Raw genomic sequence first — 23956 nt, 5'->3', positions numbered from 1 at the left:
AATTTCCTATTTTCCTCAATTTTTTCATTCTTTTGGTTTTGTTTTATAGTGTCCTGCTGCCTTGTGAGGTCGCTCGATTCTAGTTGTTGTATTCTGGTTCTTAAAGACTGGATTTCATCCTTAGTTTTTTGGTCATACTTTTCCTTTTGGTCGGATTTTCTTTGGAGGTCATCTTTCATCTTCTTCACCTCATCTTTCATCTGCTTTGCCTCATCTTTCATCTCCTTTGCCTCATTTTCCAGCTGGTTGATTTTGGCTTTCAAGACACTATTTTCTGTTTCCAGATGACTTATCTTAGTTTTTAAGTTCTTTTCCCAATTGTCTTCATCCCCTCTTAATTGTGTTTTGAATTGCATTTTGAGTTCTTCCAAAGCCTATATCCAATTCGGTGGGATTTCTGATTTTTCCTTTGCTGGGTCCTCCCCCTCTGTTTCATTTGCTCTTTGCTCATTACCTGTGCAGAAGCTGTCTGTTGTAATTTCTTTCTTCTTTTTCTGTTGTTTGCTCGAGTTTACCCCTTCTTTGCTCCCCGTATTTGGCTGTGCTCTTGCTCCTCTCATTTTGTTTTGGTTTTGGGGCTGTCAGTCTCCCCTCTTGGAGCTTTGTCAGATTTCTTGGTACAGTCTCTAGGGGAGGAATGTTAGCTTCCCTGTCCTCTGGAGGCTTTTGATTGGATTGAGTTCAACTGGGCTGGGCTGTATGTGGTATGAAGCTCTGAGGCTCTGAAGACTCCTGGAAGGCTGGGCCACCCAGGCTCTCTCCAGTTCTCTCCAGATGCTTCTCAGCTGTCTGCAAGTGCCTTTGCCTGCCTCCCTAAACTCTGAGGAGTTCTGATGGGATTAGATTTAGCTGGATTAGTCTGGATGTTCCCCAAGGCAATGGTGAGACTGGAGCCCAATGGAGAGACCCAGCCACAGCCCATTTCTCCCTGGCTTCCTCCCCGCTGTCCAAGCTGGATGCTCCGAGCCAGGCGCCCTGCTGCTCACAAGGTAGACCCTGCAAACCAGCACCTTTGCCTGCTTAGAGGTTCCCGCTGCTGCTGGGGGCTCATCCCTCTGGGTTGTGGGGGAGGGGTCCTGGGACCTACCCTCTGCCTTCCCCTTAGCCCTGAGTATTCTCGGATTCAGGCTTTTGGGGGGTGTACCTTTTGAATTGAGTCCAAAAGGAGGGTTCCCCGCTTCTGCCCTGTTGTTCAGATTGAATTTTGGTGCCCTAGGAGCATTCAGTCTGTATGGGTAAGGAAGGGTCTTCCATGAGGTCTGAACTTTTGCTGCTTGCTAAGCTGCCATCTTGACTCCGCCTTCAAGAAGAGAATTTAGAAAGTTCACTGCCTTAACAAAAAGCCAGTTTTCTGGTGGGGAGGAGCAGGAGACAATCATAACCACTTAAAGCACTGTCTAAGGAAGTGGGTAACAAGGACTCAGTATGTCATGGTATTAATTCCCAGACCACATCACTCAGACACCTGCAGGGATCAGGCTATGGTGCAAGCTGACACTCTTCACTGTGCTGATCATTCTTCTAAACAGGGTGGGAATGAAGCTCCAGGTGCTTATTATAATAAGAGAGACATAGTTATAAAAAGCTATGAAGAGTGAAATGAGCAGAACCAAGAGAACATTATATACAGAAACAGAAAAATTATCTGAATAATGATTTATATGTCCACCTCCAGAAAAGAACTAATTAAAAAAAACAAGTAAGACTTAGTTATTATAAATACATACATATATATATATATTATACATGAATCTTCTTGTCAAATGATGCATTATCTATTATGGGGAGGAGAAAGGATGGAGGAAAGGAATTATCTGAGAATCTGAATGTAACAAATAAATGAATAAATTTAATTTTTTAAAAGAATAGGATATATTATTACCTGGTAGGACTCAAGACCAGAAAAGATGATTCACATACATGAAAAAAATCATCTTAATCTATCTCTTCCTATTAACCCCATGTCTCTGGCCTTCTCCCTACCTCTCTCCCCTGAATCCTGTAACTTCCTTCTTTGACACTTCTGTGCACAAACAACCTTAGCCATGTTGGATTCGGTGATGAGTGGAAATGTTCTTGGCATGGCAGTCACCCAGGAAACATGGATCTCAGAAACCATATCCCTACAATAATAATCAAGCTCCCCAATATATAGCACTTTTCATCTACAAAATACATCCTACATTGTATCACTGAATCAAAATATTCTGCTTCTATCATATTCCTCAGATGCCATGTTGCGTTTACAAAGTCAATTCATGTTGGAACCTCTCTCTCTAGCATAGCTTGTATATAAGAGACTGTAGCCAGTCTGTATAGCTATCAAATTTAAAAACCAAACTCTTAAGGGTCCATCATCCTAGGCAGCAGAATTTACAAATAATCAAAGAAACTTGGGAAAGATTTCTTTTCCCCAATGGTCTTAAAGATACATTTGTGGGGGGAAAGAAGTGCCAGGTCTAAGTAGCACAGCTGTTTCTTTAGAAAAATAGCATTCAATATAGTTATTATTCTATGAAATACTAAATATTTTGATTAATTTCTGTCTAGTTTCAAATCCAGTCCAATCCCACTATTTGACAGATGGGGAAACAGAGACCTAGTCCATGAAATAACTTGCCCAAGATCACACAGAGAGAATTATTAGAAGATAGATATGGATCTGGAAGGTACTTCAGAAGCCCTCTAGACCAATGCCCTTATTTTACAGATAAGGAAACAGAGACTTAAAAGGTAAAGTCTCTTGATATGAGTTACTAAGATAGTAAGGGACAAAGTTAGGATTTGAACTTTAGTTCTCTGATTCCAAGTCTAACAATCTTTCCACTATACTATGGCTGGTTCCTTCCAATATATCTACCAGAATTAGAGATCATTTTTTTAACAAACATGATATTTGGTAATTTACATTAATGTTGCATGATTATCAAAAAATCAAATTACCAAGTCCTTATTTTCATTGTCATATATTTACATATGTGTGTGTGCGCGTATGAATGTTGTTTTGTTTTTAGTTTGGAGGTTTTACACTTTAGCCATCTAGTAATGGAATGGATTATCAAGCTGGGGAATATATTCTTCATCACTGAAAGTATTTCAGCAAAGGCTTGAATGGCCTATTAGAGATGTTATTGAGAAGATTCTTGAGTTAGGCATGACACTGGGTAATACTTAAAATTGATGTGAACTCCTGAATTCTAAAGTTTTGGGAACTGAAAATTCAATTAAATATTTATTACATGACTACCATGTGGGAAGTATGTTACTAGGTGCTATACTAGGCAGGGATATAAAGATAAATCAAACTTCCTCTGCCCTCTGGAAGATTAAATCCACCTGGTAAATAGTAATTTTCCACTTTCTCTAGAAATATATAACTTTCTCATCATCAAGTTCTCAAAACAGGTCCAAAGTTTTCTAATTAACTCATATTTAATTCCAATTCACATAGAGTTTCATCATAATGGGAGATGTTAAAGACACTAATTTTGATGTGAAGATTAAGATACAAAATGGAATTAGAGACATGGAGAACATTTAAGAGGAAAATCTTTTAAAGACTGATTTTGGCTCTGATGTATTTCATTACTATTTTGATTTCTAATAAGTTATGTTGTCAAGATCTCTGATTACTGATTGATTTCTTTCATACTATAATGAAATGGTAATTGACTGGAAATGAGGAGCTCTTGAATTGAGTCTCAGCTCTGCCATGGACTGCTGGGTGACTTGAAAAAAAGCCTCTCTGGGTCTCAGTATCTGAATTTGTAAAAATGAGGCAAGGTCAAACTAAATGAACTCTAAAAGTGCTTCCATTGAAATTTTATGATATGGCTGCATACAAAATATTTATGGTCTCAAATGAATTTTAATAATTCAATCTGGAAAATTTGAAAATCTCTTCCTTAAAATAATATGACAGAGCTACAAAGCTAGGAGATAGTTACTATTCAATGTATTTAACCAGGGGAAAGAAGGTTTACCTGTCAACATTATAAAAGTAAATGCTATGGGGATGAGAATAGATCTGAAGGGATGGGGTACATGGCCATGAACACAGATTAAACTTTGTTCTTCTTGCTGACTCAACTTAGTATACCATAGCTATAAGTGTTTGCCTCTTGTCTAACATAACATCTGGTTTGCGGTGCTAAAAGTGGGACCCCAAGGGAAGCAGTGATCTTTCCTAAAGCAACTTGATTAATAGTAGGCTTCCAGATTTGAACTAAAAGACATTTTGATGAAACCAGCAGTACTGAATAATTGTTTCCACAAATAGGCTTGATTTATTTTTCCTTTCTCTCTGAATCTGCAAAGCTGTGTGTGGTACACAGCCTTTATCTTTCTCTATGACTCCCGGACCTCTAGTTATTCCTTGGGTTAATCACTTTCCCAGATCAGCCCTGTGCCATTGATGCTGGGTTGGCAAGATAGCCAATTTTCTTTGAACATTAGGAGCTTGTGCTCAAGTGCAGAAAACTTGAACACATAGGGGAAATAACCATGAAATGGCCATGCATACTGTAAAACAGAGATAATGTGATATGCTGAAATTCATGATGGCTCTGATTGGCCTGCAGGACAGATGGGTCAAATTTCACTCATGCAACAGTTATCAAGTGGCCAGAAAGCCTCCGATGGCATAAACTGAGTGGTATATAGCCAAGTGGCGGGTATGAAAGTCATATTTCCTGCAAATGAGTCCAACATAGTCAAGAAATTCTGGTGAAATAATGAAATACCAAAACAATTGCTAAAAAGACAATTACCAGTGGAAGAATAAAAAAATCACTGACTCTGATGTGAGTGGACTTCAGTACAAATTCCATCTCTCACCCAACTAATAGTGAGTTATTTAACCTTATTAGGTCTAGATTTCCTAAACTCTAAAATGAGGAGGTTGGGCAAGATGGCCCCAAAAAACCATCTCTATAGTCTTATGTCCAATGAAAGAAATTGCAGAAACACCTTCATGGTATTTTAAATTTGGGTGGGACCACAGGGGCCATTTAGTCTAACTCATCCCTGGACTAGAATTCCCTAAACATCATACCCAGTCAAAAAGTCAGACAGCCTTTACTCAAAGACTTCCAGGAAGGAGGAACCTACAAGCACCCAAAGTAGATCGTTGACTATTGCACGTCTCAAATTTCTGGAAAGTTTTTTTTTTTCCTGAAATCAGTCTAATATTTCAGCTGCCACCCATTCCTCCAAGTTCTGACCTCTGAAGACAAATAGAACAAGTCTTCCATATAACAACTCTGTGGATACTTGAAGGCAGCTTCAAGTATCATTCACAAGATTCTATTTTCTTAGGAAATAGTATAATGACATAATTGCTTTTATTTAATATCTTACAAAAATTATTTAAATAACACATTAAAATTAACCATGTGTGGTCAAACCTCCTCCAAAAAGAAAAAAAAAGAAGAAATTAGGTGGTTGTTTTTCCCCCTTAAAAAACAAATGCTTCCCTGTTCTTCCTTAATTAGCAGGGGCAGGGGGTGGGGATGAACATGGGGTGAGAGCTCTTACATTCAGAAATAAAATGTTTAAAGGGCATATCATTTGGATTCCACTATGACTCTACCCATATACTTTTTAGACAGTAGACTGCAGATCAAATCTGGCATTTCTACAATTTTGCAGTTTTGGTGGTGAGGCAGAGTTGTTAGTCACTGGGAAGCATGAGCTACTATAGACTCTACTGGAATGAAATTACTATTTCTATAACACAGAGCAGCTCTTAGGGCAAGCAACAGTTTCAAACACAAGGCCAAAACCAGCTTGTTTTTGCTTTCAGATTCTCTTTCCTGGCTTAACTCCTAGGAAAGGGCTAATATTTGCCAGAGAAAACCTGATTCAATGTGACAGAGCTTCTAATGCACTCTGAATGTTGATGAGAGACACTATGTGTTTATGGTTGTCATTATCCTGATGATCCAAGTCACAGTTACTCTGTGCTAAATTGAAGAATTCTCCCAGAGTTAGAAATGGGGGAAAAGGCACCCTTATTGTTTTGAATGGTTTTCAGTGTCTGTTTTACAGCCACTATTGTTCAGTATTGTGATATCTCCTCTCCCATATGCTGTGGGACATATGTTTTTTCTTGAAATGAATTTTTTAAAATATTTTTATGAAATCCACCATATGCCTCCAACCTACCCAAGAAATCCTAGGCTGTTATCAAACCACACTTGGATTTCACCACAAGTTAAAAAGTTTAACATGACTGACCCAAAAAGGAGTTCAAACAAAGTAGCCCATACAATTTTTTTTATGTTCCTATAATATTGATCCAAGTTGATGACCCTTCATTGTCCATTAACAGAAGAGCATGCATAATGATGCCTGGATTCTCCACCATTTATAGGACAATTAGGGTATCTTCTTTTCCAACATTTTAAGTTATTGACCAAACTTCATCTCATAAATGTGGAATAAATTACTTAAACATCCTCAGAATACATTTTAGATCACTAAAACCAGAGAAAGAAATTATGTATTATGTATGTGAGGGAGGAAGAGAGATAAGAGGAAAAAAAGCAGAGTATGGACAGAGAGAAAGAGGCAGAGACAGACAGGCAAGGAGACATAGTGTCATTTGAAGCTGCTTTGGGACTTAGAGACTTTCACAGGAGAGGCAGACTAACCACAATGCTAAAAGAAATATTTTTATTTTTTGCTACAATTGTATTTTGTGATACAAAGGACTGTAACATTCAAGGACATGAGGGCATAGCAAAAGGAGAGAAGTCAGGAAAAAAATATGCACTCGAGTCCCAGGCATGAGAAAATAGGTTGCTGGACCTCAGGTGTGATGAGCTTTCAGCCTGAACAGGAGGAAGAAGGGGGTCAATTAGTTATGAAAACATATCTTCTGGACTCCATATGAATAATGCCAAAAATTAAAATGTGAATTTTTCCAAAGACTAGTATGGATTAAGCAAGAATGTCCCTTCTTCCTACTCTTATCTGATATATTTATAGAAATAATAACTAATGTAATGATTTCAAATAAGAAAGAAATACTATCTATAGAAGTAAGGAAAAAGAACAAGACTCTTCTCTTTACCAGACTCTTATTCTTCTCTACCTATATAATTTTTCTTGATGACCTCCTCAGTTTCCCTGGGTGTAATTAATATCTCTATACCAATGACTCCCCAAACTATGTTCCAGTTCTAGTCTGTCCTCAGGGCTTCAATCTCACATCACCAATTGCCTATTAGATATTTCAAATTGGAAGTTGCAAAGGCAGCCTAAACTCAATATGTCTAAAACTCCTTATCTTTCCAATAAAATCCAACACTCTTCTAAACATGCTTATTTCTGCCAGCAATCCTCTCACGTCTGGAACTTTGGGGTTATCCTCAACTCTTGCCTCTCCTTTATCCCACATATCTAAGTAGCCAAGACATACCATTTTTCTTTCTACAGTAACTCCTACATCTGATTCCTCCTCTCTCTTCACACAGCTGCCACTTTAGTTCAGACCCTCATCACTTATCTAGATAACTACAATAGTCTTCTTATTAGTCGCTATACTTGAAATCCCCTCTTCTACTCTAATCCATTCTTCATACTGTCACCAAAATGATTTTCCTTAAGTACAGATATGATCATATCACCCTCCTATTCAATAATTTCGAGTAACTTACCCTTGCTTAATAATTGTATTAAATATAGACTGTCTTATTTAGCTATTAAAGCCTTTTCCAATCTTGTCCAACCTACATTTTTAGACTTATTGTACATTATCACTATCACCCCCTATTGTACTCCATGCCACTACATTGGTCCTCTTTCTGATTCTCACACAGGACACTCTGTCTCCGGTCTCTATGCCATTGCCCTGCCTGTATCCCATAACTAGAATATACTCTCTCCTTATCTACACTTCAAAGAATTCACCTCTTCCTTTAATATGCAGTTCAAGCTTTTTTTTAAGTTTTTCTATATCAAGCCTTTCCTGATCTCTCCCTCAAAATGCTAGTGCCCTCTCAAACTACTTTGCATTTAACTAATTTGTATTGTTTTGTTTTGTTTTTTTTGGGTAGGGGTAGCTAGGTGTAACAGTGATTCGAGCACTGGGCTTGGAGTCATGAGACCAAATTCACACTTTAGACACTTATTAGCTGTGTGACCCTAATGAAATTACTTTATCCTATTTACCTCAATTTCCAATTCTATAAAATGAACTAGAGAAGGAAATGGCAAAGCACTCCAGTATCTTTGCCAAGAAAATCTCAAGTGAGGCTACAACAAGTCTGAAACAACTGAACAACAACTTATTTATATGAATTCTCTTTATATTTATTGTTCATATTCTTGAATATATTAATAACTCTCTTATTAGCATTTAGACTCTTAGAGAATAGATATTTCATTCATGATATTTGACTTCCCTGCATATAGTAAGTTAATGAATGTTGGTTGATCTAGTAATACAACATTTCACAAACCCAGGAATATTAATCTCTTAGAAATTTGTTTCCTTTTTTTTTTCCCTTTTCACAAGAACCACTGACAAGCTTGAAAAATAGTTTGGCAAAAATCAGGTTTAGATCAATATTATACCATATGTCTTAATAAGATTGATTAATTGAATGAAATTAAATATATAAATTTTTTAAAGAGAAAAACAAATTTATTTTTTGCAGGTAAGATGATTTTTTACTTAGAAAACCTCAGAGAGTCACTAAAACACTACTTGAGAAAATTAGTATCTTCAGTAAAATAGTAGGATGTAAACAAAATAAATAATAATAAAATAAATATACATATTTAATTAATAATTATTCATTTTTTAAAATAAAATTTTAATTAATAATTAATAAATAAAATAAATATTATAAATAAAATAAAAATAAAAATTTTAGCATGGATAACAAAAACTATTAAGACAAAATGAGAACTATTTAAAATACATACAAAGTATATAAAATTTTTGGAAGGTAGACTACAAAAACATGTGCAAGATTTATACAAGTGTAAAGCATTCTTTACTGAAAGAGACAAATGGAAAAAAGGAGATTAATGAAAATATATTCACTGTTTATGGTCGGGTTGTGTCAATATAGTTAAAATGATGACATTATCTACATTAATTTATAGATGTAATATTATCTAGTTAAACTTCCCAGGATAATATACAAGACTTGACAAAACAATTTTTAATTTTTTTTCAAGTAACAAAAGGTCTAAAATTTCAAGGAAAATAATGAGAAAGATGCAAATGGAATGAATGCAGTATCAATAAGCCTTAAATTATATTCAAAACCATTAGTCATCAAAAATATTGTTACTACTTTTAAAACAAAAAGTGGAATAAATTACATAAACAAGGAAAAAATAACTAAAATTGTAGCCTAGTGTTTGGAAAATCCAAGAAAATTCCTTTTTCATAGAAACCTAGAAAGCAGTTTTGTAGAAATTAGGTTTAGGTCAATTTCTAATATCTTAAAACAATATCATAAACTATACTATTCTCTGATTGACTTTGCAACCTAAATATAAAATATAATTAAAATAGTTTTAAGTGAAGATATCTTTACAAGTGTGGCAAGAGGTAAATTTTTAACTGGACAAGGGACAGAAGAAACTACATTGGTTGCATAAAACACATGCAGAAATAAAATTACTAAGGATGAGAAACTTCCAATTGAATGGAATTACATCAAATATCATTAACAAAATTCTAATAATCAAGATATATAGAAAATTATCACAAATATATAATATTTTAACATAAATATATCACAATATTTAATATCACAAATATATTATGCCATTCCAAAATAAATCAATGGTTCAAGGATATAAACAGTTTTCAAAAAAAGAATTACAGTCTATAAATGACCACTTGAAAAGATGTACTAAATCACTAATACTCTGAGAAATGAAAATTAATACAGCTCTGAAGTTCTACCTCACATTCTATAAATGGTCAAAGATGATTAAAAAAAAAAACCTGTTAACAATCAGTGCTGGAGAGACCATTTCCAATAGATACACTAAAAAATTGTTGGCAGAATTTTAAATTACTCCAACTGTTTCATATATCAGTTTGGAATTATGTAAGAAAAGTGATTGGGCATATAGGTGATGTAATTAATAGAGCCCTGGAGTCAGGAAGATCTGAGTTCAAATCTGACATAAACACTCACTAGCTATGTCACCCTAGAAAAGTCACTTATCCACTATTTGCCTCAGTTCCATGACAGTAAAATGGAGACACTTTGGAGAAGGAAATGGCAAACCACTCTAGTATCTTTACCCAGAAAAACCCAAATGGGGTCACAAAGAGTTGGATATAACTGAAATCACTGAACAACAAGAAGAAAAGTGATTGAACTATACATATCCTTTAACCCAATGATATTAGTGTTGGGATATATAAACCAAAGAAGGCTAAACAGAAACAAATATTTTATGTGCATGTGTATATTTGTGGGTATGTGTATATGTATATATGCATTTTGTTGTTTTGTTGTTGATTAATTGTGTCAGTCATATCGACCCTTTGTGACCCCATTTGAGATTTTCTTGGTGAAAATACTGGAGTGATTTGCTCTTTCCTTCTCCAGAATACATGCATATGCATATCATGTACAAATGTGTATTTGTGTATACAAGCATCCATATACATTGCTGAAGAAAATTCTTCTGGCTATAGATATAACTTACAAACTAACAATCACTAATTCAGTTCTGAGGTGAGAAGACACTGAACAGATTCACTTTTTACAACTCAAATTCTAGTATCGACTCAGAATCCAGATTTTACTGTAGTCTTTGGCCAGCCACATCTCTCTTAGTGTCCCTGCTCTCATTCACCTGTCTAATAGCACCAGAGAAACTAAATATCATATGATTCCATTGAAAAGTACTGAATTTAGGGTCAGAAAAAGATTAAAATCCTGCCTCTGATACTTATTATCCTTATGACCTTGGATAGGTCATCTCTGAGCCTCAGGTAGCTCATCTCTAAAATGAGGGGCTGAACTAGAAGACCTTTAAAAAGGTGTCTAGAGATAAATCTATGATCCCTTCCAATGTTTTTATGAAAAAAAAGCTACCTTGAGCCAATTTATAGTTAATTTTACTCTTCCCCAGCCCTCCTGCCCTCTAAAAGAAGCTATATAAAACACCACAGAGGATGCACCCAGCAGTGTTATTCCTTAAGAGTAACAGAATGATTGCTTAATAGTACAATTATTCTCTTTTCTTGTAATGGTTCTCCTGGATAGGTCTGGAAACATTCTTACTCCAAAAATATGTAGGAGTCATGGAGTTCAAAAACCCTTTCCAGTCCCTAAATTCTACAATTCTATGATTTGGGGGAGGGGGGAAGCTGCTTTTAGTTACAAAGTAAATTGGTGCTTGTGGGCTCTCTCTCTCTCTCTCTCTCTCTCTCTCTCTCTCTCTCTCTCTCTCTCTCTCTCTCTCTCTCTCTCTCCCTCTCTCTAAAAAAAAAGGAAACAGGATTTGCCTCCCCCCAAAAAAATGTCAAGAAAGCATTAAACTACTTTCCTAATCTTGACTCCTTTTCTAAATATAGTCAAATTCTATAAATTAAGATTAATTGAATAGTAGGCAAAGACGAGACATTGCCCTCTAAATTTGTGCTGAGTCCAAATTGTAAAACAGTAACACTTTGTTACATGAATAGCTGAAAGAAAAAAGAACTGTCACTTTACATAGGCTTCAGCTGGCTCTTCAGAATAGCCAGTTAACCATGGGACCTCTTTGCTTCTTCCCACCCCTACAAGATGCTACCCTTGACCTTCATGTTGAGTGCTACCACCAATATGACACTGGGTAGGAGATGAGTAAACAGCCAGAATTACCTAGAGAGGCAACTACATCAATCAATTCTAACTCAAGGAAGCCCAAATTCATAGGATTTTGCTCCCTTTAAATTATGGTGATAAATTACATATTGGTCTGTAGTACTTTTTTTTTCCTTTCATTTTGTTATAAAAGCTCAAGGACAGGGGCATTATAAAACTCAGTGTGTGTGACTTGGGCCAGAGGAAAGAAATAGCCATTGTAAACATATTCAGTAATCAGCTTTTTAGTAGCAGGACCAAGACTGAAGCAAAGATTGTCCCTTTCCCCCTCATTGATCTTACATCTCTCCAAAGTAAGATTACAATTGCATATATACAATGAACCAAACTCCTGGCTCTCCAAGGACCAAACAAAGTTTAAGACACAGTTCACCAGTTAAAGGGAAAAGAAATATGCTGACAGGGTAGTTTTACTCCATATGCACATTGCTGGAAACTCTCAACATGTTCCCTAAAGCTCTTTAAATGCCTGCCATCCTAATATATTTTCACAAATTTAGTTAGTGAATATTATGCACACATTAAATCCTAAAGCTACAGCTGAAAAAAATAGGGTTTTGATTAGAGACACCAAAAGAAAGTTCCAGGGGCCTGATGGCTCCTGTCTGTTGTGACAAAGATGTCTCCAAATCGGATATCACCATTGAGGGGCTGCCTTAGTTTGAAGGCTTCCACCTACATCCTGCAGAGCCATGTAGCAAACAGCTAAACTCCATCAAACCAAAACGAGAGAAGACATATTCAGAATACCTCTGCCTCTCTTTTCCTTGTGGCCAAGGGCTAAGGAGGCAAACCTGGCCCATCCAGTGTGCTCTGCCTAGAGGTATTTTGACACAGATTCTCTCAGTGTTTTCACAAGGTTCTTTGTAATTCAAATCTATCATCATATCAGTTCCTAGGAGAATCAGACCTTAATCCCAAAGTGCTAACTTCAGTCAATCAATGAATATTTATAGAGTACCTACTAGGTCTGCACCACTGCTCTAGGGACTGTAGAGAATGAAAAAAGCATATGATTCAATTCAAATTAATTTAAAAAGCACCTACTATGTGACAAGCATTATTGCTAAATGCTAGAAAATTTGGCAGAAGAACCACTTTGGGGAGGAGGAGTCAGAAAAGGCTTCATATATGGAAAGATGTCTTTTGAGCTTGCTTTGAAGAAAACTAGAGATTCTAAGGTAAAAGTGAGAAGGGAGAGCATACTAGGCAGAGGGCACAGCCTCTGCAAAGACACAAACATGGAAACGAAGTGCTGTGGAAGAGAAGCAGCCATGAAGCCTGTTTTTGTTAAAGGGTATACTGTGGAATAAGTGTAATGAGTCTTTACCCCCCAGATTACAGAATCTAGGAAATGAAAGGGACCTTGGATACCATCTAGTTACAGAAATCACTTGCACAGGATGTCGGACAGCTGGACAGAGAAACTGTGTCTGAACAGCTCCAGTTACAGGGAGCTCAGTGTCTCCCAACAGCAGCCTGTGCCATTCTTGGATTGTTTGAATTGTCAAATAGGTCTTTCTTAGGATTAGCCAAAATCTGTCTCCCTAGAGTTTTTATCCAGTTCTTCAAAAAGACACTTTTCGTCCTCTAAAAGAACACTTTCCCCTAGAAAGCAGAACAGAGGTGAGGAAGCTCAAACATTAGCAGGAAGGACCCAGCTTAGGATAGGTTTAGAAACATACAATAAATAAATAATACCTAAAAACCTACCCAATCTCAACATACGGAGCTCTGCTTCCATCCTTTCATGGAGTCTGTAAGGGGCTGGATGAGAATTAAGGTGTTTCTAAGTCATGTGCAACACCTCAAAAATAGGAGACACCCCAGAAATTCCATGGACCTTGGATGTCAATACAGATATTTCCTTCTATGATTCAGATATGAAATTCAAGTATACCAGGTCCTCCGGTGTGTTTTTTCTTCACATCATCCCATAAAGCCAACAAAAGAGGTCTATCCAACATGCTGAAAGCTTCCTCATGCTTTCTTGACATCTTATAGATAAATGTAGCACGAGTAATTCTTTTGCTTTTACTATATTACCAGTTCATTTTTTTTTCCTATCAGATATTTCTAGGAGACAGTGATATAAAGGAAAACATAACTTGTCAGTTTGCTGGTAGGTCACACAGAAGATAGTGTTGAACTTGAGTTCGAATCCTTTCTTATATATTTGCTTTCTATGTGACCCTAGGCAAATTGTTTGACTTCCTCAGTTTTGATTTCTTCATCTGTAAAATGGGATTAATAGTAGCACCTAACATATGAAAAATTGTGAGGATATGATAAGATAATATATGTAAAGTGATTGGCCAACCTTAAAGCACCATGTAAGTACTAGTATCATTGCTGTTGTTGATTGAGACCTAGGCTTTTTTCCCTAAAATATTAGCTCACCCCCTATTCCAGCTGCCTTTCTCCATCTTGAGTGGAGTAATTCAGATAATACCTATAACATGCTCTCCTATAGATTGAAATCAGTAAAATTCAGTTCCTTTATCACACCCTTTTAAGAACCAGACAACCACTCTGGACCATTCACCTATTCAGGTTAAAAGTCAATGGAGAGAAATGTCTATCAAATGAGCAACAACTAAATGAGTTATATAGTTGTGATGGAATACTACAGTGCCACAAGAAATGACAAACAGGCTAATTTTTTTAATATGGAAATACCTACATGAAATTATTAAGAGTAAAATAAACAGAACCAAGAGAACATTATATATATATATATACATAAATACCAATAGAAATATTATTTGAAGAATGACATATATGGCCACCTACAGAGAAAGAATTGATAAATAGAAATAAGCAAAACATCATTTTATCTATCTGTCTATCTATCTATCTATCTATCTTATTTTTTTGTCAAATGATGCCTTCTCTAATGGGGAGAAAGAAGGGAGGGAAAGAGTTACCTGAGTATTTTAATGTAATAAACAAAAAATAGATGATTTTAACAGTTTTTTAAGCCAACAGAAATAGCAATCAATGTTCCAGAAACCCAAGTTATGTTATATTCCAAGCATATTATTGAAATATCAAAATTATAGATGAATTAGATAATGCATGAAAACTAGAAACTTAATAGAACTCTAAACTTAAAAGGAACTCATTAAATATCAAAAAAAAATAGCCCACTGCAAATTCCAGCATAGTCTATAAGATGCCCCCCCATTCTAACATTTTAAATACATGAAAAAATATAATAGTTTATTCTCACAAGATTACCATTGTTTGATTTTTTGTGTGTGATTATCAAAATCTCTGCTTTGTCCCCAAAGTCCTTGAAGCTGCAAGATACTGTTATGATTTAACATAACAAATGTAACATTTATTTGTTTCTTTTCCCTTTGATAAACACTCTGTTCCCAAGTAGTAACTTTAATGTAAAGCTCTACCCTGTGACGTAACTTCTCAGACTTTCCATGAGGATTTTCACAATAGTATAAAAGGCACAGATTAATTGTGGCCAGATGGGACATTTGGTTGGTAGAGAACGATCTCTGTCAGGCAACTATCCTCCAAACATCTGTTTGAATATTTTCCAATAATAATATTGTTTCTAACTGATTGAATCACTAAATTCAATACTGAATGACTTACTTTACTTGCCTCAACAGCATGATACCTTGGACTCAGATCAACTTCCAGGAGAAGATGGAATAGTTTTCTTCTCTGAACCTCAAAGGCCCAATTCCAGAGGTAAGAAAACCTGCTTTAAATCTCTGTGGTGATTTTCAGTGAGAAACTGTCTGATTTTCCCCAGCTTTTGCTCAAATCTGTCAGATCCATTTTGCACATATCAAACCTGATGGATTCAGTGTTAAAATGAGTAGCTGAGAGCGGATAATATTGTAGCAGAATAGTGGGCTTAGTCAAGCTTTCTATTGGTGGAATCATTTCAACAAATAAGATAATATTTTTAAAATATTTAGCATAGTGCCTGGCATAGTAGACACTTAATAAATGATTGTTCCCTTCTTTTCTTTTCCCAGCTGAATTAAATGTTCTTTACCAGGTCAGTTGAGAGGTATCTTTCCTGCCCACTTTCCTTACCTATCACCAATCTTGAATGAATTATATCCCTATAATAGGCAGTTTCCAGGTGTTTTCCCACCCTATGTGAATTAAATTTGCCCTGTATGAATTATAATTATATATTTGTAGAATTATGAGCAATTTACCCTTCCTAGAATGGGAATGAGTGTGCTAGCTCCAGAAATTCACCCTTCTAATATCCTTCCCTTTAGTAATATAAACCTATCAACCATCTCTAAGATGTGGACCAATGACTACCACCAGTAGCTGCTGCTATCAATACATCAGAAAGCAAAAGACCCTGTTGGAAATTCATGATCCAATAGGTAGGAAATTTTTCATTTTCCCCATTTCTTTACATTGAAGGAGGATACTTATGAGTGAAATAAAATGCTTGTGTGTGTGTGTGTGTGTGTGTGTGTGTGTGTGTGTTCTTGGTTTTGAAACAGACACCAGGAATGAGTCAGGGAATTTCAATGAGTTGCAAAAAGGATGAAATTAAGCAAGTTAAAAAGTGCCTAAAGAAGAGAATTGGAATTATCTAAAATAAATTAATGATTTTTCTGCTGTATCACCAAATGGCCATTATTTTAAGAAAAAAATAAAATAAAACCAAGCCCTGTCTCCCTGCCCCACAGTTCTGGGAGTGGGGGTGGGAGATGAGCAGACTCAGAATGGTGTATCTTGGGACTTTCTGAAACCTGAAGCAAAGTTTATTTAACTGTTTGTTGTCTGTCTTTGTAAATGTGTTGTCATGTACACACAAAAAGGAGGTTGGGAAAACTTCTGTGTGATTTATATGTTCTCCCTCTCTCTCTCTCTCTCTCTCTCTCTCTCTCTCTCTCTCTCTCTCTCTCTCTCTCTCTCTCTCTCTCTCTCTCTCTCTCTCTCTCTTTGTATTCCTGAATATTGAGGGATGTTTGGAAAATAAAATATTGAATTAAGAGGCTACAAAGAACTTATTTATGAATCATGAGTTTCTTAAACTCTAGGATAGCTTAACAAAGTGAAGACAGAGGCAGGTAAAAAGATCTGTTCAATACCTCTTCCTTTCTTCCCTGTTGACCACAGAGAAAGAAGGTAGAAAAAAGACAGAAAGGTACATTTTATCTCTCAATTGGATTTCCTAAACAGTGTTCATTTTAAAGTTAAAATATGTGTACATCTGATATTGAGAAATAACATCCTAATTTAGATGTGCTTGTATTCCAAGGTGAGAACAGAGACTGGGTAGAACTCAAAACTGCTACCAACAAGAGGATCTAAGAGGCTAGAGATCTCTCCCTGGACACCAACTGCTTCCTAGTGATCCCTCAAAGTCTTTTGCTCACCTCAACACAGTAAACTAGACTTTAGAAGAAGCCATCTACTGAGGAAATTTCTTTCCAAGAATTTTCTCCATCTCTCTCTCCCCAATCTGTTCTGAACTCCATCAATTAACCAAATTAGCTCAGGAGTAGGGACAAATCAGCAGCTGACCATAAAAGGGGTCAAGGCTGAGAGCCTGGACCCCCAAGAGTTGGGGGGTCAGTCTGCCAGTCATTAGGGACTCTTGTCACCCACTTTCCTTACCTAAACCTCCAATTTTTCCCTTCTCTGAGTGATTCTCCATTAAAGTATTACTACCTAGATCAGGTCTGCCTACTTTCTGACACCAAAGTAGGGGACTGAAGATTTGGGAAGAACCACAGCTCTCCCCAAAGTAGGAGAATTAGCTCAAGACCAGGGCTGAGGAGTGAACTCAGATCTTAAAGGGGAAAGTGGCAGTTGGGGTTCCAGAGACAGGAAAATCTATCCTGCCTCTCAACAACAGCTAAGATCAAGAAGGGAGGCAGTGGGTCAATTCTCTTAAACCCTCCCCTCCACACCTTAACTTCTACCTCCCAAACTCAGTCTCTGAGGAGACATACTCTGCCCCTCAGGTAGACAAACTCAGGTTCTCTTCACTAAGGGAAGAGAGGAGAAGATCAACCTCTTCTCCCCTCTCTCATTCTCTCAAACCTTTATCTCCCTTTCCCCAATTCACCAGAGTAGGTGGGGGTAACCTCCCTTATTGGCCTATATTACATAAGCAATGTCATTCTGTATCAATCCAGTAGTGGGAAAGCAGAGATAAATTTTTGAGAAATTATGTACACTCTGTTGCTTTGACTTTTTCTTCCCTGCAGGGAAGAAAAGAGGGCATTGATTGCCCAAGCCTCACTTTGGGGTTTCCTGGTGCACAAGTTCTGTCCAGAGAACTAGGTCCCAATCTGAACCTGGAAAGGCAACAAACTGACTGTAATCTGGGAAGAGCCCTACCAAGTCCTGCTAACAGTCAACTGTGCTGAAGAAGGCTGGGTAAAAAGGACCCATAAAACCACTGTCATCAGGACGGCTAAGACAGTTACTGACCAGCTCCTGAAAGTAATCATAAAGAAGTATTTTCTCACTTGACGGTACTGAACTATTTCTATATGGAAGCAAATTTAGGAGTCTTGGGAATTGTTGTCTTGTTGATTTTAATTTGATATCTTGCTGCAAACTGTGGGTTAGGGGGACTGTTACCACTCTCTGAGGAGGTCCCCTTTTAGGTTTGACTTCCCTTTCAGTGCCTAACCACCAGGGACATTTCTCCCAGAACTGAACCTATATAGTCATCTACAAAGCTTTGTCTACTTTCTTTAATTTCTAGTAGTATTGTAGGCAGTAGCAGCAGAGATCTTCTACTGCAGTTCCCTACGTTTCATCCTTACTTGAACTATCTCCATTTGACTTGGGTCCCAATATGCAAAGGGTACTGACACTAGTGTCGGAATGGATAATCATAGTTTCAGGTATAGTGATAGCTATAGACACAGACATTGATAACAGTCCTAGAGATGAGACATGGAGAAAATCAAGTAGGCTAGACAAAGTAGCCACCAGCAGACCTAGAGCCCATGTTGTCCCCTTTCCTTTGGGATTGGATGAAAATGAGGCTGACTTCAAGTGTATGGTTACCCTCTTTCGAGAGCTAAATCCAGAGAATTGCAGCTCACTAGCTACCTTGTACCCACCTACTAAGACAAGTGGCATGAAATGGGTGACTCTACCTAGAGGAGGATTCTGGAACCACACTGCCTGCATCTCACGATATGTGAGTGGGAGACCTGGTCCAAAACTGGAGTGTGCCCGAACCTGGAATGTAACTGACCGGCCTGAGTTTACTAATCTAAACATTTCTCGAGCAGATCTCTGGTGGTTCTGTGGGAAAAACATACTCAGACAAGTTCTGAATAACTGGTCTGCAACCTGTGCCTTAGTAAAATTGGTAATCCCACTCACAATCATATATCCAAGACAAACTACTCATCTAGACCAGTCAAGGTAAAAGAGGAATAATCTCACTTCTCCTCAAGGCTCTTCTGATCAATCAGGATACATAGATGGGATAGGGATGCCTAGAGGAGTCCCAGAGGAGTTTAAAGCTAGGAACCAGACAGCAACCACATTTGAATCCTTCTATTGGTGGATCATCATAAACAAGAAAGTAGACTGAATCAATTATATTTATTATAACCAACAGAGGATAAATTACACCCAAGACAAGGGCTTGTCTCAACAATTAAATGCTACCAGTTGAATGTCATGGAGAAACAGATTACTTTTAAACAGGATGTTTACTAAAGAGGGCAATGTCTGTGGCATGTTAGGGGAGAGATGTTGCACCTACATTCCTAATAGCACTGCATCAGATGAGTAAGTAACCAAAACTGTCCAGGGACTAATTACCCTTTCAGAAGAATTAACCAGAAATTCAGGAATAGATATTGGCTCCTGGACCAGCTGATTTGATTCAGTTTTCTCAGGACCCTAGACAAGGTTTATATCAATGATATTTGGCATCCTGGGCATTATTGTGATACTCCCCTGCTTAATTACCTGTCTTATAACTCTCATTCAGAGGACTATAGTCAGAATTCCCCTGCCCAGACATAATTCCAAAGATAATGATCCTAAGAAAATAAAAAAGACAGGACTTAGAAGGAGTAAATGAGGAATACTTTGATTTGGAAAAAGAAGCTGAAGCAATCATCCAACAATAGAAGGAGAAATCACTCAACTCGTAAAAAAAAACAAAAACAAAAACAAAAAAAAAAACAAACAAAAAAACAAAAAAACTATGTGTTTTTCAAAGTAAATATTTAGGCAGATACTCCCAATATCCTCCAGGTGAAAGCTGTGAAAGCTCCAGTTTAACACCTCAATTAGCTCAATTAGGAAAAGGATGACTAATCTATTTGAATTTCAAAGATCTTTCACTGACTGTTATCTAAAGACTCCAGGACAAGCCTGGAAAGAGATTGATAAAGGAGAAGATCCCGGATTTAAGGGCAATGGACAACTCATTTGTTCCCCTTATCTCTTAAGAATGTTAAAATAACACTTTTTCTATACCCTGAACCTGGTTAGAAAACAAGTGTTTTAGATTGTAAGTCAAGGCTCAGTGAGGGGGACAAGGGAAGCTTTGAGAGGGTGAGGAAGGGTCTTGATTTAAGGAAACTATATATTGTCTGCTTGTACCTAGTCAATTTGTGCTTCTATAGCCCACTGAAGTGTTCCTTTCATGAAAGAAATAAACTACTGCCTCTTTTACTCTTATTTTCTGACTCCAGATTTATAATTTGCAATAAGGGATAGGTAATCATTTTTATCCCACCCCACTCACTTACTTCTGGGTTAAAAGTGAAGAGTTTTGCTCCAATTTCTTTTTTTGGGACTAAATCCTGTGGTATTTCTCACATTACTTCAGGCAACCTAAATATCTACTTTAAACCTCTATTCCTTATTTTCTGTGGGTAAGCTTGCAAAAATGAAGCAGTGAATTGAATAACAGAGGTTCAAAGGTTTCATTGGTCCTAGAAAAAAGGTGTTCCAGCCTCTTTCAAATATGAATACTAGGTATGAACCCCAAGACTTGCCAATTTAAAAGAGAAAAAAAATAACTTAACTTCTGATGATTCTTCTAAACAATGATGATTGAAGGGATGTTCACTTAAAAAAAAAATCAGTTAATTGAAAACAGCACTTTATTCTCAAGATTCTAAGATTCAGGATGTCCAATGGGGAGCTTGGCATAAGAAATTACTAAAAGGCAAAAGGACATGTAGTGTCTTAGTTTTAAGGACTCAGGATAAATTGAAAGATAAAATCAGAGCTTTATAATCACAGAAAAATACCAAATATTCTAAACAAATAATGTCATTATAGCTACATTTACCTAAAATGATGGATATTAAAGGATAATCTTCAAGGCAATTTTGTTGATTACTTTATTAATACTATAAGAATTCTATAACCTTATTAAGGAACAATTCATGTCCCTAAAATACATATTACCATAGAAAATCTTATTCCTATTTCTTTATCTTCTCATCTCCATGTCCTGGTTTTCCTGGATTTCTTCAAGTCCCAGAAGAAGTGCCTTTATCTTAGTGATTTTTTTCTATTCATCATTTCCAGTTTAGCCTATCCAGATGTTATTTATACATAGCTATATACAAGTAATCTCCCCCATTAAACTGTACAGTTTTTAAGAAGAGAGACTGTTTTTTTGTCCTCCTTTGTATCCCAATGACTTAGCAAAGTGCCTGACACATAGAAAGCTCTTCACAAGTACTGGTCCATTTGACTTCACTTAAGAAGGGAAAAGGTTTAGCCAGACTGCCTAGTGGGTCCATAATATGCAAACCATTAAGAATCCTTGCCTAATAGATGATATTTCTAATCCTGTTTCTCAACAAATTCACAACCACCTTTATCCAGTTCCCCACCCACAAACTCTTAGAACAAGATAAAACAGAAAGAGAAACATTACAACTACAGCAGCTCCAGCTTCAACCTCTACCTTGTCTCCCTCCAGCCTTGGCCCCCACCTCATCCTCAGTTCCATTTTAAACTTCAAGGTATATTGTAAACTTCTGCAAGGCAGTTTTATGAGTAAGGGGGAAATGGAGAAATCATTATTACTATTTATGTTTCCTGGATTTCCAGAGATCTCAAACCATTAGCAAAAAAAATGTCTTACTATCTAAGAGTATTCTTTGAAATTGAGAGGAGCTATGGGTTAATGTTAAAATCCAACTTGGTCTGGTGAATCAACTTTTAGGAAGAGTTTTATTTCCAGTAATTTTGCTTCATTTAATTTTAAAGGCTCAATGCCCTAATTCATACAGAAAATGGTGACAGGATTCTTGTTGCTCAACAATTCGATGAAGCAATTCTAAAAGACTGCCTAGAGCATACATTTTGGGCAAACTTAAATAATTATGAAGGGGATAAAAATGAAAGTCCTGTATACTTTATGGACCACTAAAATAGAATTTTTTAAATAAATTCTAATACTGAAAGAGATTTTTTTCAGAAGGTATTGCAACTGTTTTTGTCTAAAACTTTTTTTTAGTCAAAAGTTCAAGACATCCTGAAACCTTTTTTTCCTAATGGCAGATCAAATCTTTGTCGAAGACCTATTCACTGTGTAGCTCCCCAAGAAAACATAACTTTGAAACAAATCTTTCAGCCTTATATTTTCAAAATTTTCAACTTCATACTGTGTCAAGGAAGCTCATTCCCTCCCCCTCCTGAGTAGCTTGACCTGTCCATCAACATTCCTCACATAACATAGTTATGCCAGATTTTGCTTCCATGTATGTGTTGTACATCAATAAAAGTAAGGGGGCAGAAATGGACTGGGCTTTTGGCTTTGAGCTTTGAACGAAAGAGGGAATAGAGCAGGCAAGTAAGGGGGAAAGAGGAAGGGACTGGCATGCTAGGCAATTGGTAGTCAGGTTACTTAGAGGAATGATGAAATTTAAAACTTTGATTGTCTACACTTTCTAATAAACTTTATAAACTATATGTCTAGGTAGAAATATTAATTTAAGTCTTATAGATGGCAACCACTAGACTGGGATTTTTCAGACATTTAATTTTCTTCTGAGAGAAGTTTTGAGTAAGTGCTTAGGTAAGCATAGTTGAATAGAAGCGACTTCAGATTGCTCACCTGCCTTCATATATGAAAGGCACCTTAGCTGGGAGAAAAGAAAAGAAGCGGAGCTGTCTAATGCGACTCCCTGGATCTGATTGGTGAGACCCTCCTTCCCTCCCCCCCCCCCAATTCCTTTAGCATAGATACAGATGGGACTATAGAGAAAGAAGTCCCGGCTTTTTTGTCCAAACGTAACTGGGAGTTTTTAGGGTGCATGCAGGGGAGCAACTGCTGGCTGTTTTCCCCCCCAGATCGTTAAGGTCTCTCCCCACGTGATTACCCACCCCACCCGTTTTAGACCAGAGTGGGGTGGTAGAGGACAGGCAGAATCCCCTGCGTCCCCTGACATTCTAACTTTTCCCAGGCAAAAAACGCAGACTCCTTCTTCCCAGCCTCTGTACTCTCCTTAGGGTGCGATACAGGACAGGAAACTGAACCGAGCTCCCTGATTCCTGCTGCTTTTGCTAAACTCAGCACAATGCTGCACATGGGAGTAGCCTTCCCCCCACCCCCCTTTCAAATAGGACTGAGCATTTTGTAAACCGAGGGGCACTAGGACCCCACAGGTCTTTCCCAGCCCAGTGTCTGCCTGACTTCCCCCCAAGTGCCACACCCGCTGGGCTGTTGTTGCCAGAACCTACACATCCTTATGCTGTGCTGAGCGAGGAGACACCCATTAAATTAATCTGGGGGTCCTTCCAGAATGTGGACTAGAGTTAGAAGCTCTCTGCCCCCACCCAACTTTTAAAACATGTGGCCACTGACTAAAGTCTGGGGGAGGGGAAAGGGACTCCATTTTTACAAAGAAGATATCTTTTGAATTTTCTCTCTCCCTCCCCCACCCTCAAACTTTCCTTGCATACTGCCTGCTTCTTTTAGCATATCAAAAAGTCACATTTTGTTTCTATTCATCTACCTAAACCCTCAAGTGTTTGTTTTTTTGTTCTCTCCCTTCCCCATCTCACACATTCCTTTTTTCCTCCTTATTTAGATAAGGCCTACCCACAATTGCCTTCCACTCTACATGTATTTATAGCGCCAC

The 23956-nt window shown here is 37.2% G+C and overlaps 1 long non-coding RNA gene across 1 annotated transcript; it reads left to right on the top strand.

The window, feature by feature from the left end:
* The first annotated feature begins 15338 nt into the window (after positions 1 to 15338).
* LOC103097238 (uncharacterized) lies at positions 15339 to 20528 on the top strand. The gene is made up of 3 exons (XR_459335.2): positions 15339 to 15569; positions 16118 to 16231; positions 18074 to 20528. It is a non-coding gene; the product is annotated as an uncharacterized LOC103097238 (long non-coding RNA).
* The last annotated feature ends 3428 nt before the right edge of the window (positions 20529 to 23956 follow it).

This window comes from Monodelphis domestica, chromosome 1 (assembly GCF_027887165.1).
Source record: "Monodelphis domestica isolate mMonDom1 chromosome 1, mMonDom1.pri, whole genome shotgun sequence".
Classification (NCBI taxonomy): Eukaryota; Metazoa; Chordata; class Mammalia; order Didelphimorphia; family Didelphidae; genus Monodelphis; species Monodelphis domestica.
Note: the sequence above shows the minus strand (reverse complement) of the source record. Positions and strands in the feature narration are given on the sequence as shown.